The sequence below is a fragment of the Lithobates pipiens genome, unplaced genomic scaffold, assembly GCF_037356315.1.
Source record: "Lithobates pipiens isolate NorthernLeopardFrog02 unplaced genomic scaffold, aLitPip1_a1.2 Scaffold_77, whole genome shotgun sequence".
NCBI lineage: Eukaryota > Metazoa > Chordata > Amphibia > Anura > Ranidae > Lithobates > Lithobates pipiens.
Window position 1 is genome coordinate 4,512 of NW_027507900.1, and position 13,102 is coordinate 17,613.

Consider the following 13,102-nt stretch of genomic DNA (forward strand, 5'->3'; position numbering starts at 1 on the left):
CCCTCGGGGAGTGTGCCCTCGGGGAGAGTGCCCTCGGGGAGAGTGCCCTCGGGGGGGGTTCCCTCGGGGAGAGTGCCCTCGGGGAGTGTTCCCTCGGGTTGAGTGCCCTCGGGGGGGTTCCCTCGGGGAGTGCGCCCTCGGGGAGAGCGCCCTCGGGGAGTGCGCCCTCGGGGAGAGCGCCCTCGGGGAGAGCGCCCTCGGGGAGTGTTCCCTCGGGGAGTGTGCCCTCGGGGAGAGTGCCCTCGGGGAGAGCGCCCTCGGGGAGTGTTCCCTCGGGGAGTGTGCCCTCGGGGAGAGCGCCCTCGGGGAGTATTCCCTCGGGGAGTGTGCCCTCGGGGAGAGCGCCCTCGGGGAGTGTTCCCTCGGGGAGCGTGCCCTCGGGGAGCGTTCCCTCGGGGAGCGTGCCCTCGGGGAGAGTGCCCTCGGGGAGCGTGCCCTCGGGGAGAGCGCCCTCGGGGAGAGCGCCCTCGGGGAGTGTGCCCTCGGGGAGCGTGCCCTCGGGGAGCGTTCCCTCGGGGAGCGTTCCCTCGGGGAGAGCGCCCTCGGGGAGTGTTCCCTCGGGGAGAGCGCCCTCGGGGAGTGTTCCCTCGGGGAGAGCGCCCTCGGGGAGCGTGCCCTCGGGGAGCGTGCCCTCGGGGAGCGTTCCCTCGGGGAGAGTGCCCTCGGGGAGCGTGCCCTCGGGGAGCGTTCCCTCGGGGAGAGCGCCCTCGGGGAGTGTTCCCTCGGGGAGAGCGCCCTCGGGGAGAGCGCCCTCGGGGAGCGCGCCCTCGGGGAGCGCTCCCTCGGGGAGCGCTCCCTCGGGGAGAGTGCCCTCGGGGAGCGCGCCCTCGGGGAGCGCGCCCTCGGGGAGAGCGCCCTCGGGGAGAGCGCCCTCGGGGAGCGTTCCCTCGAGGAGAGTGCCCTCGGGGGGGTTCCCTCGGGGAGCGTGCCCTCGGGGAGAGTGCCCTCGGGGAGCGTGCCCTCGGGGAGCGTTCCCTCGGGGAGAGTGCCCTCGGGGAGCGTTCCCTCGGGGAGAGTGCCCTCGGGGGGGTTCCCTCGGGGAGTGTGCCCTCGGGGAGAGTCCCCTCGGGGAGTGTTCCCTCGGGGAGAGTGCCCTCGGGGGGGGTTCCCTCGGGGAGTGTTCCCTCGGGGAGAGTGCCCTCGGGGGGGGTTCCCTCGGGGGGGGTTCCCTCGGGGAGAGTGCCCTCGGGGAGTGTTTCCTCGGGGAGAGTGCCCTCGGGGGGGTTCCCTCGGGGAGTGCGCCCTCGGGGAGAGCGCCCTCGGGGAGTGCGCCCTCGGGGAGAGCGCCCTCGGGGAGAGCGCCCTCGGGGAGAGCGCCCTCGGGGAGAGCGCCCTCGGGGAGTGTTCCCTCGGGGAGTGTGCCCTCGGGGAGAGTGCCCTCGGGGAGAGCGCCCTCGGGGAGTGTTCCCTCGGGGAGTGTGCCCTCGGGGAGAGCGCCCTCGGGGAGTGTTCCCTCGGGGAGCGTGCCCTCGGGGAGAGCGCCCTCGGGGAGCGTTCCCTCGGGGAGCGTGCCCTCGGGGAGAGTGCCCTCGGGGAGCGTGCCCTCGGGGAGAGCGCCCTCGGGGAGCGTTCCCTCGGGGAGAGCGCCCTCGGGGAGCGTTCCCTCGGGGAGAGTGCCCTCGGGGGGGTTCCCTCTGGGAGTGTGCCCTCGGGGAGAGTGCCCTCGGGGAGTGTTCCCTCGGGGAGAGTGCCCTCGGGGGGGGTTCCCTCGGGGAGAGTGCCCTTGGGGGGGTTCCCTCGGGGAGTGTGCCCTCGGGGAGAGTGCCCTCGGGGAGAGTGCCCTCGGGGAGAGTGCCCTCGGGGGGGGTTCCCTCGGGGAGAGTGCCCTCGGGGAGTGTTCCCTCGGGTTGAGTGCCCTCGGGGGGGTTCCCTCGGGGAGTGCGCCCTCGGGGAGAGCGCCCTCGGGGAGTGCACCCTCGGGGAGAGCGCCCTCGGGGAGAGCGCCCTCGGGGAGTGTTCCCTCGGGGAGTGTGCCCTCGGGGAGAGTGCCCTCGGGGAGAGCGCCCTCGGGGAGTGTTCCCTCGGGGAGTGTGCCCTCGGGGAGAGCGCCCTCGGGGAGTGTTCCCTCGGGGAGCGTGCCCTCGGGGAGCGTTCCCTCGGGGAGCGTGCCCTCGGGGAGAGCGCCCTCGGGGAGCGTGCCCTCGGGGAGAGCGCCCTCGGGGAGAGCGCCCTCGGGGAGAGCGCCCTCGGGGAGCGTGCCCTCGGGGAGCGTGCCCTCGGGGAGCGTTCCCTCGGGGAACGCGCCCTCGGGGAGCGAACCCTCGGGGAGAGCGCCCTCGGGGAGGGCGCCCTCGGGGAGTGCGCCCTCGGGGAGTGCGCCCTCGGGGAGAGTGCCCTCGGGGAGTGCGCCCTCGGGGAGAGTGCCCTCGGGGAGTGTTCCCTCAGGGAGAGTGCCCTCGGGGGGGTTCCCTCGGGGAGCGTGCCCTCGGGGAGAGTGCCCTCGGGGAGCGTGCCCTCGGGGAGCGTTCCCTCGGGGAGAGTGCCCTCGGGGAGCGTTCCCTCGGGGAGAGTGCCCTCGGGGAGTGTTCCCTCGGGGAGAGTACCCTCGGGGGGGGGTTCCCTCGGGGAGTGTTCCCTCGGGGAGAGTGCCCTCGGGGGGGTTCCCTCGGGGAGTGTGCCCTCGGGGAGAGTGCCCTCGGGGAGAGTGCCCTCGGGGAGAGTGCCCTCGGGGGGGGTTCCCTCGGGGAGAGTGCCCTCGGGGGGGGGTTCCCTCGGGGAGAGTGCCCTCGGGGAGTGTTCCCTCGGGGAGAGTGCCCTCGGGGGGGTTCCCTCGGGGAGAGTGCCCTCGGGGAGAGTGCCCTCGGGGAGTGTGCCCTCGGGGAGAGTGCCCTCGGGGAGTGTTCCCTCGGGGAGAGTGCCCTCGGGGAGTGTTCCCTCGGGGAGTGTGCCCTCGGGGAGAGTGCCCTCGGGGAGTGTTCCCTCGGGGAGAGCGCCCTCGGGGAGAGCGCCCTCGGGGAGCGCGCCCTCGGGGAGAGCGCCCTCGGGGAGAGCGCCCTCGGGGACCGCGCCTTCGGGGAGAGCGCCCTCGGGGAGCGCGCCCTCGGGGAGAGCGCCCTCGGGGAGAGCGCCCTCGGGGAGCGCGCCCTCGGGGAGAGCGCCCTCGGGGAGCGCGCCCTCGGGGAGAGCGCCCTCGAGGAGCGCGCCCTCGGGGAGAGCGCCCTCGGGGAGCGCGCCTTCGGGGAGCGCTCCCTCGGGGAGCGTGCCCTCGGGGAGAGTGCCCTCGGGGAGCGTTCCCTCGGGGAGAGTGCCCTCGGGGGGGTTCCCTCGGGGAGTGTGCCCTCGGGGAGAGTGCCCTCGGGGAGAGTGCCCTCGGGGAGTGTTCCCTCGGGCAGAGTGCCCTCGGGGGGGTTCCCTCGGGGAGTGTGCCCTCGGGGAGAGTGCCCTCGGGGAGTGCGCCCTCAGGGAGAGTGCCCTCGGGGAGAGTGCCCTCGGGGAGTGCGTCCTCGGGGAGCGTGCCCTCGGGGAGAGTGCCCTGGCTGGGCAGAGCTATAGAAAGGGGCATTGTGAGAGACCAATACACTAATGGGGGCACCTTGAATATACTCGGTGATGGAAAGTGAATATTGGAGACATAATAAGGGACACCGACTCTGAGGTGCCTCGGAGGAGAGAGAGGGGGAAGGGAAGGTGCTTGCAGATGATGTGCCGGCGTTGTGTCAGACGCCATGATAGGGAATAAATGTTCATGTTTACAATAAATGACGTTTCATGTGGGGACTTTCCCTTATTATGGAATATTGAGGCCTACGGCTCGGAGTGACACAATCTGGTGACGGCTTCATCTATTGGAGGAGACGTGAGGCCTTGTACAGTTTGATGCCGACACACAACCAATCACAAGCCTCCTTACACATATTGAATAGCCCACCTCAGGGGCAAGTGAGGGGGGTATATTCCTCCATCGGACCACAGACGGAGGGACTTGTGGAGAATACATTGTGGATATAATGAGGCGGAATAATAATCTCTATGCAGTGAAGGGACATGATGGGGACTGTGTGTTCTCTACTATTACTGGTGGGATTTTCTTTCTAGGCTCCACCCCCCTTTCTTATTGGTCACTTTAAAATGTGTCAGAGAATTGCAGGACCATAGTGACATACCAGATCCAACCACAAGGGGCAGAGTGACGGTAATATTATATGTATAGTAATACAGGGGAGTCGTACCACGGCGAGAGGAGTCGCGGGATGGTGGGAGGAGTCACAGGATGATGAGGGGAGGAGTCACGGAATGATGGGAGGAGTCGCGGGATGGTGGGAGGAGTCACATAATGGTGGGAGGAGCCACTGGATGATGAGGGGAAGAGTCACGGAATGATGGGAGGAGTCGCGGGATGGTGGGAGGAGTCACATAATGGTGGGAGGAGCCACTGGATGATGAGGGGAAGAGTCACGTGATGGTGGGAGGAGCCACTGGATGATGAGGGGAGGAGTCATGGGATAGTGGGAGGAGTCAACGGGACGATGGAGGGAGGAGTCACACAATGGTGGGAGGAGCCACGGGGTAGTGGGAGGAGTCACACCATGGCAGCGGGGGGAGTCACACGATAGAGGGTGGAGTCAGAGATGGTGGGAGGAGCCACGGAATGTTAGGGTGAGTTACGGGATGGTGGGAGGAGCTACGGGATGGTGGGAGGAGTCACGGGATGGTGGGAGGAGTCCCTGCATGGTGGGAGGAGTCGCGGGATGGTGGGAGGAGTCACATGGTGGTGGGAGGAGTTACACGATGGTGGGTGGAGCCACACAATGGTGGGAGGGGCCACAGAATGTTGAGGGGAGGAGTCATGGGATGGTGGGAGGAGTCCCGCGATAGTCACTGGATGGTGGGAGGAGCCACGGGATGGTGGGTGAAGCCACACAATGGTGGGAGGAGCCAACAGGGCGATGGTGGGAGGAGCCACGGGATGGTGGGAGGAGACACGGGATGATGAGGGGAGGAGTCACGGGATGATGGGAGGAGTCGCGGGATGGTGGGAGGAGTCACATAATGGTGGGAGGAGCCACTGGGTGATGAGGGGAGGAGTCACGAGATGATGGGAGGAGTCGCGTGATGGTGGGAGGGGCCACTTGATGATGAGGGAGGAGTCATGTGATAGTGGGAGGAGTCACATAATGGTGGGAGGAGCCACAGGATGATGAGGGGAGGAGTCATGGGATGGTGGGAGGAGTCACGGGATGGTGGGAGGAGTCACACGATGGCGGGTGGAGCCACAGAATGTGGGAGGAGCCACGCAATGGTGGGAGGAGCCACGGGGTGGTGGGAGGAGTCACACCATGGCGGCGGGGGGAGTCACACGATAGAGGGTGGAGTCAGAGATGGTGGGAGGAGCCACGGAATGTTGGGGTGAGTTACGGGATGGTGGGAGGAGCCACTGGATGGTGGGAGGAGTCACCGGATGGTGGGAGGAGTCATGCGATGGTGGGAGGAGTCAGTGGATGGTGGGAGGAACCACGTGATGGTGGGAGGAGTCCCGCGATAGTCACTGGATGGTGGGAGGGGTCACACGATGGTGGGAGGAGACAGGAGATGGTGGGAGGAGTCACTGGATGGCGGGAGGAGTCCAGGAGGGTGGGAGGAGTCACACAATGGTGGGAGGAGTCTCACGATAGTCACTGGATGGTGGGAGGGGTCACACGATGGTGGGAGGAGCCACGGATGGTGGGAGGAGTCACGGGATGGTGGGATGAGCCACGGGATGGTGGGAGGAGTCACATTATGGTGGGTGGAGCCACACGATGGTGGGAGGAGCCACAGGATGATGAGGGGAGGAGTCATGAGATGGTGGGAGGAGTCACGGGATGGTGGGAGGAGTCACACGATGGTGGGTGGAGCCACACAATGGTGGGAGGAGCCAACGGGGCTATGGAGGGAGGAGTCACACGATGGTGGGAGGAGTCACAACATGGCGGCGGGGGAGTCACGCGATAGAGGGTGGAGACAGGAGATGGTGGGAGGAGCCACGGGATGGTGGGAGGAGTCACGGGATGGTGGGAGGAGCCACGGGATGATGAGGGGAGGGGTCACGGGATGTGGGAGGAGACACGCGGTGGTGGCAGGAGTCACACAGTGGGAGGAGACAGGAGATGGTGGGAGGAGTCATAGGAGGGTGGGAGGAGTCAGTGGATGGTGGGTGGAGTCACACAATGGTGGGAGGAGCCAACGGGACGATGGAGGGAGGAGTCACACGATGGTGGGAGGAGTCACAACATGGCGGCGGGGGAGTCACGCGATAGAGGGTGGAGACAGGAGATGGTGGGTGGAGTCAGTGATGGTGGGAGGAGTCATGGGATGGTGGGAGGAGCCACTGGATGATGAGGGGAGGAGTCACGGGATGGTGGGAGGAGCCACTGGATGGTGGGAGGAGCCGCTGGATGATGAGGGGAGGGGTCACGAGATGTGGGAGGAGACACGCGGTGGTGGCAGGAGTCACACAGTGGGAGGAGACAGGAGATGGTGGGAGGAGTCATAGGAGGGTGGGAGGAGTCAGTGGATGGTGGGTGGAGTCACACAATGGTGGGAGGAGCCAACGGGACGATGGATGGAGGAGTCACACGATGGTGGGAGGAGCCACTGGATGGTGGGAGGAGCCACGGGATGAAGGGAGGAGTCACGGGATGGTGGGAGGAGCCACGCGATGGTGGGAGGAGTCACACGATGGTGGGAGGAGTCACGAGATGGTGGGAGGAGTCACGAGATGGTGGGAGGAGTCACATGATGGTGGGAGGAACCACTGGATGATGAGGGGAGGAGTCACGGGATGGTGGGAGGAGTCAAGGGATGGTGGGAGGAGTCACGGGATGGTGGGAGGAGCCAACGGGCTATGGAGGGAGGAGTAACACGGTGGTGGGAGGAGCCACGGGATGTAGGGAGGAGTCACGCGATAGAGGGTGGAGACAGGAGATGGTGGGTGGAGTCAGTGATGGTGGGAGGAGTCACGGGATGGTGGGAGTAGTCACATGATAGTGAGAGGAGCCACTGGATGATGGTGGGAGGAGTCAGGGGATGGTGGGAGGAGTCACGGGATGGTGGGAGGAGCCACACGATGGTGGGAGAAGCCACGGGATGATGAGGGGAGGAGTCACACCATGGCGGGGGAGTCACGCGATAGAGGGAGGAGACAGGAGATGGTGGGTGGAGTCACTTGATGGTGGGAGAAGCCACGGGATGGTGGGAGGAGTCCCACGATAGTCACACGATGGTGGGAGGAGCCACCGAAGGTGGGAGGGGTCACGGGATGGTGGGAGGAGCCACATGATGGTGGGAGGAGCCACGGGATGATGGGGGGAGGAGTCACACCATGGCGGGGAGTCACACGATGGTGGGAGGAGTTACGGGATGGTGGGTGGAGCCACACAATGGTGGGAGGAGCCAACGGGGCGATGGAGGGAGGAGTCACACGATGGTGGGAGGAGCCACGGGATGATGAGGGGAGGAGTCACACCATGGCGGGGGAGTCACGCGATAGAGGGAGGAGACAGGAGATGGTGGGTGGAGTCACTTGATCGTGGGAGGAGCCACGGGATGGTGGGGTGAGTTTTGGGATGTGGGAGGAGCCACGGGATGGTGGGAGGAGCCACTGGGTGGTGGGAGGAGCCACTGGATGACGAGGGGAGGAGTCACTGGATGGTGGGAGGAGTCACGTGATGGTGGGAGGAGTCACGGGGTAACGGGAGGAGTCACAGCAGTCACACAATGGTGAGAGGAGTCACTGGATGGTGGGAGGAGTTGCACAATGGTGGGAGGAGTCACGGGATGGTGGGAGGAGTCACACAGTGGGAGGATTCACTGGATGGCAGGAGGAGTCACAGGAGGGTGGGAGGAGTCACACAATGGTAGGAGGAGTCCCGCGATAGTCACTGGATGGTGGGAGGGGGCCACGGATGGTGGGAGGAGTCCGTGGATGGTGGGAGGAGTCACTGGGTGGTGGGAGGAGTCACTTTATGATGGGAGGAGTAACACAGTGGGAGGAGACAAGAGATGGTGGGGGGAGTCACACGATGGTGGGAGGAGCCAGAGGATGATGAGGGGAGGAATCATGGGATGGTGGGAGGAGTCACACAATGGTGGGTGGAGCCACGGGATGGTGGGAGGAGTCACATGATGGTGGGAGGAGCCACTGGATGATGAGGGGAGGGGTCATGGGATGGTGGGAGGAGCCACTGGATGATGAGGGGAGGCGTTAATTGATGGTGGGAGGAGTCGCAGGATGGTGGGAGGAGCCACGGATGGTGGGAGAAGTCAGTGGATGGTGGGAGGAGTAACACAGTGGGAGGAGACAAGAGATGGTGGGGGGAGTCACACGATGGTGGGAGGAGCCACAGGATGATGAGGGGGAGGAGTCACAGGATTGTGGGAGGAGTCACGGGATGGTGGGAGGAGCCACTGAATGGTGGGAGGAGCCACTGGATGATGAGGGGAGGGGTCACGGGATGGTGGGAGGAGCTGATGGATGATGAGGGGAGGAGTCACTGGATGGTGGGAGGAGTCAGGGGGCGGGAGGAGTCACAGCAGTCACACGATGGCGGGAGGAGCCACGGGATGATGAGGGGGAGTCGCACAATGGTGGGAGGAGCCACTGGATGGTGGGAGCAGTCGCACGATGGTGGGAGGAGTCACGAGATGGTGGGTGGAGTCACACGATGGTGGGTGGAGTCACAGGATGGTGGGAGGAGTCACATGAGGGTGGGAGGAGTCCGTGGGTGGTGGGAGGAGCCACGTGATTGTGGGAGGAGTCACAGGAGGGTGGGAGGAGTCAGTGGATGGCGGGAGGAGTCAGTGGATGGTGGGAGGAGTCAGGGGAGGGTGGGAGGAGTCATGTAATACCATTGAAGGCGGTGCCCTTCCATTTGATTGCACTGGGGTGTGAGATGTCTATTGGAGGAGAGAGAAGAGGGGTGGGGCCTGTGGTTGATTAGAATCATTCACCATCTACAGCGATCAATTCTATAATACACCCCAGACACTCCCACTGGGAGGGGCGTCTCTGTCTCTGTAGGGGTAGATCTGTCAGGGGGCGATTGGTGACTTCATAGGGGAGAGTCCGGGGCAGAGGAACCGCATCCCCTCCCCCCTCTAATAATACAGACTATGAAAATAGGTATCCCCTCCCCCCTCTAATAATGCAGTATGTGTATAAATGGGGGTTAGGGAGATTAGATTGTAAGCTCCTTGGGGGACTGATCATTATCACACGGCCTACCTGTTGGATTGGCTCTGCAGACTCCTCTTCTCCGTTGCCGATACCTGCAGCTTTCCTGCCAATCCCCTGGACAGATTTGTTGGTGGAGGGGGTCCTCTGGGCTTGTACGGCCCCCTGTGGAGACCCCAATTACACAGTGAGACCCTTTATCTCCATAGTAACAGGGAGACCCCAATTACACAGGAGGAGGGGGGGTAGGGTCACCACCTTTTCTTCAAGTCAAACCCGAACAATTTAGCGGCACACAGAAAAGTTTTAGTTTATTGTGTAAACTATTCATATATTTTGCAATTAAATAACATTTCTAATCATATGAAGTTAATAAGAAGAGTCCCTCTTTACATCAGAGTCCACAGAGTTCCCCTTTTACATCTGAACTTGCAGAGTTCTCTTTCACTGTAAGAGTCTGCAGACTCTGATATAAGGGAGAACTCTGGGGACTCTGACATAAGGGATGCTCTCGGAACTCTGATGTAAAGGGGAAATCTGATGTAAGGGATGCTCTGAGAACCCTGATTTACCTTGGTGTACTCACTCAGAGGCAGGAGAGAGAAGGAGGGAGACTTCAGTCACAGACAGGGATGGATGGTGAGCTCACTCACCCCTTGGCAGTCAGCACCTCTCATCCAGATGTATCTGAGGCTGCTGGACTTCGAATTTCTGGCCCCCAATTTCCTTTCGTGAGGCACAGCACCAGGGATTGAAGTGTAGACAGACAGGGTTTGGAGGAAGAGGAGCAGATCAAGCCCTCTCTCCTTTCCTGTCTGGGTGGGGGGAGGGCTAATTGTTAGTGTTGGCTTTGGGCAATATGAAAAAGAGAGTATAACAGACACTCTTGGCTTACACAACTGCAGCCAGCAACCCTGCTGGGAAGCCATAGTCTGGTCTGAATAATGTGTCCGGGTTGCAGGTGGTCTGAAACCCGAACACATGAATCCAAACCCGAACTTTTCCAGGTGAATCCCGGACAGGTGGCAACCCTAAGTGAGACCCTTTATCTCCATAGCAACAGGGAGACCCCAATTACACAGTGAGACCCTTTATCTCCATAGCAACAGTGATACCCCCCATAACCCAGAAATTGCGGGGATCCCCCCTCTAAGAAAATGTGCCCCTCCCCCTCTCCCCCAATCTCAGCCATCTGCACATTCCTGTAATGCGCACAGAAACGGCCGGCGGGTGTCACGGCTGTCTGCCGCGGTATCGTTCTAACGAGGCCTCCCTGCCCCCCCCCCCCCCACCGGCCAAGTCCGCCCCTACCTCCTGGCTGGCGGGTTCAGCAGCGGCTGCCAGCTCCACCTCCACGGCGATCCTTTACCAGTCCGGCCCACTCACCCTGCCAGCTTGGGGACACTGACCGGGGACATTCCCTCCCATCCTCCCACGCACAAATCAGGCAAATGAGGCGGCTGCGAGGCCCCTGGGAGCGCGAGGCCTTAGGCAAACGCCTTTTGTGCCTAATTAGAGAGCCTCTGCCTTCACTGACATCATCCCATTGGTGGGTGTTTGTAGAGTCGGGGTACACCGTTCTTATTTATTGGGAACACTGTGTACTCATTTCCCCTTTTAATTCTCAGAATTTCCCGTCAGAGGAAGAAGGTGAGGGCACCAAATCCAGAGAGCGGGTTGTCTGTCCTTCCCCTTGAAATGGTTTCTGCTTTCGGTATCATTTCACATTGATGTCATCTTTGGATTTGGTGCCACCCCCACCATCTGTTCACTGCTGTACTAACATCAAATTAGTAGAACGTCTTTCACAAATGTAACTTTCTCTTTTCATGTACTAACATCACACGTTTGGCCTGATTGTTCTATATACAATATATACAGCAGCTATTCTCAGCTAGGGTTGCTCCAGAGGTTGCCTGGACTTTCTTGAGCTGTGGTTGGTTGACCTCCCATCTGATAGTGTTTGCATAGTTTTGGGTCCAGTGCCACTTCACACGGCCATCAGCATGACGCCAACGATCTTTAAGGCGGTCTGTAAATGTGGCATTCTGACCACCAGTGTAGGAAGGACATTCTTTCCACTGACCACCAGTGTAGGAAGGACATTCTTTCCACTGACCACCAGTGTAGGAAGGACTTTCTTTCCACTGACCACCAGTGTAGGAAGGACATTCTTTCCACTGACCACCAGTGTAGGAAGGACTTTACACTGACCACCAGTGTAGGAAGGACATTCCTTTCACTGACCACCAGTGTAGGAAGGACTTTCTTTCCACTGACCACCAGTGTAGGAAGGACATTCTTTCCACTGACCACCAGTGTAGGAAGGACTTTCTTTCCACTGACCACCAGTGTAGGAAGGACTTTCTTTCCACTGACCACCAGTGTAGGAAGGACTTTCTTTCCACTGACCACCAGTGTAGGAAGGACTTTCCACTGACCACCAGTGTAGGAAGGACATTCTTTCCAATGATCATATATGTAAGGAGTCACCCTTCCCACTGACTCCTATGAAAATTATTTCAAGGGTTCCCCTGGTGTAAAAGGGTCGATAAAGGTTGATATAGGATGTCGGCATATAAAAAGGCCAGACCAGGCAGCTGATCGGTGTCAGAAACCATGAACCAGACCGAGACAGAAGTACAGTAAAATCACACTTGCTTATTAATAAAAATAAAAAGGTAAATAGAGTAAGCATAGCCAGAGTCCAGTAACCGGATTGGGTAGTCAGCCAAGCCAGAGTCCAGTAACCGGATTGGGTAGTCAGCCAAGCCAGAGTCCAGTAACCGGATTGGGTAGTCAGCCAAGCCAGAGTCCAGTAACCGGATTGGGTAGTCAGCCAGGCCAGAAGTCAGGGATGCAAGTAGAGGGACATTAAGCAGGATAAGGAGCCAGAAGGGATGTCAGCAAAGCCAGTCTTTAAACAGAACCACAGGAGATGGTTTCTTGTGATGTGACCAAGGCGAAGGCAGGAATGAAGAGACCTGCAGATCTTTAACCACTTGACCACGGGGCACTTAAACACCCTTAATAACCAGATCAATTTTCAGCTTTCGGTGCTCTCACATTTTGAATGACAATTACTCAGTCATGCAACACTGGACCTATATGAAATTTTTGTCCTTTTTTTCACACAAATAGAGCTTTCTTCTGGTGGTATTTAATCACTGCTCGTTTTTTATTTTTTGTGCTATAAAAGAAAAAAAATCGAAAATTCTGTAAAAAAATGAATTTTTCTTTGTTTCTGTTATAAAATTTAGCAGATTAGTAATTTTTTCTTCATAAATTTTGGCCACAATTTATACCACTACATATCTTTGGTAAAAATAAGTACAAATTGGTGGATATTATTTGGTCTTTGTGAAAGTTATAGAGTCCACAAGCTGTGGGGCCAATATCTGAAAATTGATCACACCTGAAGTACTGACGGCCTATTTCCATTCTTGAGACCCCAAAATGTTAGAAAATTACAAATACCCCCCAAATAACCCCTTTTTGGAAAGAAGACATTCCAAGGTATTTAGTAAGAGGCATGATGAGTTTTTTGAAGTTGTCATTTTTTCCCACAATTCTTTGCAAAATCAAGATTTTTTTTTTCCACAAAATTGTCATATTATCAGGTTATTTCTCACACACAGCATATGCATACCACAAATTACACCCCAAAACACATTCTGCTATTACTCCCGAGTACGGCGATACCACATGTGTGCACGGGCGGACTGACAACTCATGGGGCCCCCGGGCAACAGAAGATCATGGGGCCCCCTTGGTCTCCACACTCAAGCCAAACCTGCACAGGGAGACACTGGAGAGAGAACATACACACAGGGGGACACCAGAGGGAGAACGCACACACACAGGGGGGGGGACACTGGAGGGAGAATGCACACAGGACACTTACACAGCACACAGGGGGACATGCACACAGGACATGCACACAGCACACAG